This window comes from Thamnophis sirtalis, unplaced genomic scaffold, assembly GCF_051295495.1.
Source record: "Thamnophis sirtalis isolate CommonGarterSnake01/CBP01778 unplaced genomic scaffold, rThaSir2_p1.2 scaffold_10, whole genome shotgun sequence".
In the NCBI taxonomy this organism is placed as follows: domain Eukaryota; kingdom Metazoa; phylum Chordata; class Lepidosauria; order Squamata; family Natricidae; genus Thamnophis; species Thamnophis sirtalis.
Window position 1 is genome coordinate 59845819 of NW_028261390.1, and position 6925 is coordinate 59852743.

The following is a 6925-nucleotide window of genomic DNA, read 5'->3' on the forward strand; positions in this document are numbered from 1 at the left end:
TGCTCATATGTTGGACTGCACGAAAGAGGGTTAAAGGGAACTATTTATTTCCTTGGCTATGGCAAGACTATTGCAGTAATCTATTTACATTTGTGCATGAAAAGTGTTTTTTAAACAATATCTCTTCCACATCAATGCAGGTAATTGATAAGTGTACCACTGAAATGCTGGTGAAGCATGTTCCCCCCAAAAGAAACAAGGATTAAATGCCCTTGACAGGAAATATAGTAGGTTTCATTCCATTCTATGAAAGTTATCTCCAAGTAACGTGTATATGGATAGGGTTGGGAATGGCTAGCACATATATGCGAGTGGAACTTTTACCTTAACATGTATATTACTTCGCTATAATGAGAAACAATAGCAACTAAAATTAATGAGTGGATCTGTACTGCAGTGAATAAAATTTTTTAGATAAGAAACATTAGACGTGATTATTATTTTTCAGATTACGAGTTCCAAGTTGATTCACAAAAGTGGATCTCTCAGAATCAGGAAGTTTAGATCATGTTGAATTGAAAGAGATTGTATGATTCCTATTAGCATATCTCAGAGTGTGATTAGAATTCAAACAATGTTTTCATATCCAATGGAATGGTCTGTTCTGAATTTGAAGAAATACCATATTTATCACCTGGTTGTTTTTGCTTCCAAAGTCTAGATAAATAGAAATTTGGCTCTTGTAATTTAATTGCATTGTTCTTATTTTTAAGGAAATTAAAGTAGAATAAGTTTCTTGTATGTATGCTAGCATGCAGTATCAATGTAGAATAAAGTTGCTACTATTTGTGAAAGAATGGACCCAACGTATTTTTTACTAAATCCTAAATATTGGTCTTGTTTGCAATTTCTGATAATAAATTTTTAATTTATTGTAGTATTTTGTTCCTATTGAGAACTCACTCCAAATGATTAACATTATTTGGGCAATCACATGGTGCATTGAAATTTTGGGGATATTCACATTAGACAAAATGATGCTCAATATTGCTTCTGCTAAAGTTTAAAATATGATATCTCTTAGTTCTGCATAATAAAAGGCTTTTTCTCTCAACAGTCCTGTGGAAAACTTATGATGCTCATTTATTTATTAAATTTGTATGTCACTCATTTGCTATTGAATGACTCTGAGTAGCTTACACTATAACAAGAATTTAAAACATTAAAATTAACAGAAGTTGGGTAAAACTAAGCATTACATGAGCAGGATGCAGATGGGATTTTCTTAGTCCATTAGCCACCCAAATGCCCCCAGAGAGGCCTTATGATATATTCTATTTATAGTAGACGTACAGTTATAGTGCTAATTATTCTTTAAATAATTAGTATTGTGTACAGACACCTGTTCTTTGACAGTGCTATTTTGCAAACTCCTCAAACCCAAATCAACCTATTTCAGGAACAAATGTATATCTAGACCTATATGCAGAACAAAAGATGAATAAACACGCCAGTTAGATCATATATATATATATATATATTTAGATTTTACAACCCCCGGTATGCCCAAATATGGGAGGAAGATCACTACTTCCATTCTCTGTCCTTCGGCTCATCACAAGAGACCATCCAGACAGAACCCAATTTTTTTTTTTTACTGTTGCCTTTTTGTTTCATTTATTATATTTGTGCTGATAAATAAATAAAGGGAGACTAGTATAGATCTATTTCAAGCTATTTAGCTCTCATCAGCTAGCCATACCCTTACTGGGAATCGAGCCTGTGCTGTAGATCTAAATAGATACCTTTCACCCTGGCTGGCTGATAAGGAGTCGAGCTCTGTGGCTCAATGGTTAACACATCTGCCTTAGAGGTAATACAGCACAGGCTCGATTCCCAGTAAGGGTATGGCTAGCTGATGAGAGCTAAATAGCTTGAAATAGATCTATACTAGTCTCCCTTTATTTATTTATCAGCACAAATATAACATATATGTATATGTATGTATGTAAAATAGCAATCAAATACACTGCAAAACAAACTCAACTAAAGTCAACTGACACTAAATGCCAAGTTGGGTCCTGCTGTTTGTGTGGCAAGGAGGGTGGGTCACTCCAGAGAGCAAGGAAATTAAGTTAAAACATTTAAACATGAAAATAAATATCAAGAGGAGTAGTACTTGGGTCAGAAAAAAATATCTAGCTCTACATTTGTCAAGCACAAGCAACTAGAACCACTTGTGGATGGCCCAAAGAGATATTTTATTATTGATCACCTATCTACCTCCTAGAGTAGCCTCTGGTGAGATAGGCAGCAAATAAATTTAACAAATATATATTGCAAGAATTTTGCCAGATGGGCAAACCCCCTAAGGGTTTGATGTCCTCCCCCTCCCACCGTTAGCAGGAATATCTTTACTTTCCATGGTAGAGGTTCTTCCCTTCAACGGGTGATTGCACCACAACATTCTTCCTAGTATATTCCAGCAAGTGCAGGGTCTACTTTTTGGATCATTTAGCGCCACTTTGCACAGTCAGCTGCATCTCCAGGGTGAAAGGGTGAAAGCCTACGGCTTGCATATCTATGTTGATGACGTCTTGCCATCTCGCCCGCCAGGTCATTGGCCATTGGATTCTAGTTGGTAGGCAGTCTTGGCAACAATGGAAGGTGCTGCTCTCAGGACATGTCCATACCAGGGGAGCCGGCCTTCTCTCATCTTCTCTAGTTGGTGCCACACCAAAATGTGTGTGCCGTTTGTGATGTCAAGAAGGGAGATGCCCAATATCCAACAAAGCATTCACACTTCCATGGCATGGAGAAAGCTTTTGGTCGCACATTATATACCAGTGATGGATAAAGTCTTTTGTCGTTGTATGCCAAAGTGTGCGCGCATGCCTGCACCCATAATGCAATGCATGCACTCTCCTTGCCGCCGCGTATGGGCACATGCTCCCCCTGTGCTCCCCCACCCCTCTGCGCATGCACATGTAAGCCCCCACCTGCGCCCCATTTTGGACCTGGTACGCCTCCCTGCAGCCTCCTCGGAGCAAAAACAACCCCAAAATTAGCTGGCAGGAAGCACGTATGCATGCGTGGTGGAGCTCAGCTGGGGCAACGGCTTGTGTGTCCGCAGAGATGACTCTGTGTTCCACCTGTAGCACGCGTGCCATAGATTCGCCATCACAGTTATATACTATATAAATTAATGATATATACGCAAACTGATAATATAGAAAGGATTACTAATGGCCTATTGAAACAGGAATGGCTTGCCTGACATCAGATTCTGATCTTCATGGAGGTTCTTTATAGTCTTGCAGTCAACATGGTCCCATGCACAAATCTTTTCTAATTGGCTGTGATGGTTTCTGATGCTGAAAACAAAACTAACCCTGAGATGAAATGCATTAGGAGTGCCATCTGCTTCTTTACAAAGATGTTACTTTAGAGTAACATTTGTTTCTGAGCGGTCAAACATACATTTCTGATCAGTTTTTTAAATTGTCAGCCTTGTAGGCGCTCTGTGGTTCTGTTCATGAATCTTGCATATGGTCTTTATATGGAACAGCATATTTTTCCAATGTTCTTTTACATGGGGAAAACACAGACTATTATAATTCATCTGTTTAATAAGTCTAAGCATTTGAAAATAAAGAGTAGTAGAATACTTTAGTTATTTGCAACACAGGGGAAGATATTTTTTTTGAAATTCAGTTTTTGCTAGTTGTTAGAATATGTTTAGGTTATGGCAAAAAGACTCAATTCTCCAAGGGACATTGGCTTATTAGATATGACATAATATCTAGACTTTTGCTTTAGAGATTACAGCTAGATTTAGACAGATCTAAAATGTGAGCAGGGTGCAGTGTTTAGGAACGCAAGTTATTTAATGCTCATTTAAAAAAATGGAAATCTCAGGAGTTGTTTTTCCCCTTCTTTCGACAGAAAACAGAGATGTGTTTTTCCTATTGAAATAAATACATAACAACCTGGATTTCCAATTATTCCATAGAATAGCAGACTGATCTTGCCTGCCTATTCTTTTTATTTCCTCCTGATACTAGCAGATGGTTGTTTTGGTGCAATCTTTCTCTAAGGGAGCTCCCCTCCTCAGACTTTCTATTAGCAGAAAGTAATTTCAACCAAACCTGGTACACAGATTACTTACCCCCTGGAAACAAATACTGTGGGGGTAAGACACCTCGTGGTGTATGTTACAGCCTGTTGTGCTTTAAAATGGCTTCTACTGTACAGTGCTGTGGAGTTGCCATGGTAATGGCTTCACAGTAGTCCACAAGGGGGCTCCCTCTGGTAAGGGGGAAAATCCAACATTAGAAATTGTGGTGATGTTCATGGAAGGAGCTTTGAGATAAATAAATACCCGAGCCGGGTTATCAACTAGTATTGCTATAAAACTGGATGGAGCATGGATTAAAAGAACAAATACATTAACTTCTTTTTGGGAATTTGGAGCTATTTCCTTTTTTTCTAACTTATATCTCAACCAGTTAGATTTAGTTTACGGTACAAAATATTGTACACTGAAGTAAAAACAAGGATAAAGAAAGCTCGAACAGCATTCTTCAAAATGAAAAAGGTCTTCTGTAGTCACGACATAAACCTAAGATTGAAAATCAGGCTTGTCAGATGCTACAGCTTTTCTATCCTGCTCTACGGAGTGGAGAATTGGTCTCTGACAGAAAGCCACTTGAAAAGACTAGAAGTATTTGAAATGTGGATTTATAGGCGGCTGCTACATATAAGTTGCGTTGACAAAATCAGAAATGAGGAGGTGATAAGTCACCTGGGAAAGCCAAGGGAAATTATCAAAACCATAAAAAAGCAAAAGTTAGAATATTTTGGACATGTAATGTGACACCCATACAAATATGCATATTTTACTTAATCCTCCCAGGAAAGATTGAAGGCAAATGAGGTGCAGACAGAAGAACATCATGGCTTCAAAATCTATGGGATTAGTTTGGACAAAACTCAACAGCACTTTTTCTTGCTGCTGTTGATAAAAATAGGATCGCCAAAATGATCGCCAATGTCCGATGAAGGATATGGCACAAGAAGAAGTGCAAAATATTGATTGTCATGCTCCAAACAATAAAATCTCTCTTCCTATCAGTTTTACATATCATAAAAAATAGGAAAAAATAGAAGTATAAGTACAAAAGTAAATAATAGCTCAAGATAATAATAGCCCCATTTGTAATTTTGAAGGTTTATTTGGTCACTCATGGAAATGTAGCTCATTTTGTGTATATGGAATAAGAATTATTTTTGCCTCCCAAGTTTCATTAAAGATAATGAAATGCATGTACATATGCATACAATAATATCTTTAGCAAGCATAGAAAGTTCCTTTGTATTAGAAAAACAAATAAGCAACTTGATCTTAAACACATTTCTTTGAAAGCTAATCCCATTATACATGGCAGAATTCTTCCAAGCAAGAATGATGTAGCCAGCCTCTCAAATCAAAGCAAATTCCATTAGCTTCTGCTATGAAGCCTCTGCTTGTAGAATATACCTGCAATTAGAAAGGAATGGCTGTCATTAAAGCTCAATCAACTTCAAAGTAGTTTGAATATTTATTTTAACGCAAATGTTGATGGTAAATATTCTTCTGACTTTGGACATTTGGAGGTTTTATGCTAAACTGGTTATCTACTGATATTTGATTCAATATGGAATGATAATTACAATAATTACACGGCATTTATCTTTCCTTTTTTTCATATCCAGTATATGGTTGTGATAGATCGTGAACAAAATGCTAAACAACCAAAATTTTGGCATGACCACAGTTGGCTTTTATGTAAATCATGAAGGAGATTGGATCTGAGATTTGTCTTCAATTGGCAACACATTCCGCATTATTTAAAGAGTTGGGGAATGAGCTAAAAGCCATTTTAAAAGCGAGTAATAGTTCCAATTTCCTGAAAATAAGTTAATTTGATGGAGTATTTGTTCTCTTAATCGACTAAGCTTTGAAAGAGAAAGAACAAAACTTATTTTTAATCAACTACAGATTTGCAGACACTTTTCATATATTTTTTTAAAAAAGAAAACATATGCCCTATTATCTTAATGCTCCTTACAGTATTTTAGACTTTTTGGTCAAAATTGAAATGCACGTGATCCAAGAACAGGCAGCTAAGATAGCACCACATCAAAGGTAGTTTTAATTTGAAACTTTGCTTCCATCTTTCTTTTGCTGATTTTCCAAGAACTTTCTAAAAAGGCAGAGTCCTTGGAAGACCTGGGTTATGTCACAAAACACGTTTCCCTAAATTAATATAATACAATCCACATAGTGAAAATGTATTTTCCAACATTAAAAAAAACCCCAATCTTTACACATCTGGAAAGTGCCAAATTCTTATACATGACAAAGTATGTATGACACTTGTTGGTGAGTACTACTGATTTTCTAAGAGGAGTTACTTCTGACAAGCAAACTACACACTTTTCAAATTAGAATGGGGGAAAGGGAAAGGAGAAGTACAAGATTATTTCTTCTTGATCTGATCCTAATCAATAAAATTTGGCAGGTGAAGTGAATGTAATGGAAACTGTGAGAAAATGCAGCCACGTAATTTTGAAATTCTTAATATTAAGTGAAATTAAAGCTGAATGTTGTCAAACCTATATCTTGGACTTCCAAGAATGCAGGCGATCAAATTGGGTGGCAATTCCTAAAAGAAAGATCTTGTAGTCCTCATTGTATGACTGTAATGGGCAGGCTCAATGAAACAGCCTTGCTTAACAACTCCCACCCTCTGCTCTCTAGGATGCAGCTGTTAAACGAAGGTGTGTGGGTTGTCAATCAGAGGACAGGATGCCTCAGATGGGAGAAGTCTTTGGAGGCCTAGCACAGGCACAGGCCCACAGTATTCTCACACACACCCAACACACCCCATGCTCTGCTTCCTGCCCTTTGGGTCTCCCGAGATCCTTTCCCTTTCTCTCTGCA